Below are 570 nucleotides of genomic sequence, written 5' to 3'. Positions count from 1 at the left end.
AAAAAAGTTACCGAGAGGAAATCAACCTACCCGCTGACAAGCCTGGGCAACATGGCAAGACCTCATCTATACAATAAATTAAAAAATTAGCTGGGTGTGGTGGTGCAGGCCTGTAGTCCCAGCTACTTGGAAGGCTGAGGCAGAAGGATCGCCTGAGCCCAGCAGGGCAAGGCTGTAGTACCTGTTATTTCTGCTACTGTACTCCAGCCTGGGCGACAGTGTGAGACCCCCAAATCAGAAAAAAAAAAAAATGACAGAGCCTCCTGGGTACCGTTGTTTCCATTTATGAGGTTTATACAAATAAAGGTATTGTAAAAAGTATATTGGCCATTGTAGGACAAATTACTAAAGAACTGCAAAAAACATTGTGGCTTGACAAAAGTTTCTTTTCTTTTTTTGAGTTGAAGTCTCACTCTGTCACCCAGACTGGAGTGAAGTGGCTGCTCCCGGCCACCACAGCCTCGACCTGCTGGGCTCCGGCGATCTATCCGCCTCAGCCTTCCAAGTAGTTGGAACTACAGGTGTGCGCTACCACACCCGGCTAATTTTTGATTTATTGTAGAGATGAGG

This window comes from Carlito syrichta, unplaced genomic scaffold (genome assembly GCF_000164805.1).
Source record: "Carlito syrichta isolate Samal-C Ts95f unplaced genomic scaffold, Tarsius_syrichta-2.0.1 Scaffold306686, whole genome shotgun sequence".
Taxonomy (NCBI): Eukaryota; Metazoa; Chordata; class Mammalia; order Primates; family Tarsiidae; genus Carlito; species Carlito syrichta.
The sequence above is the reverse complement of the archived record's forward strand: the minus strand, read 5'-3'. Positions refer to the sequence as shown.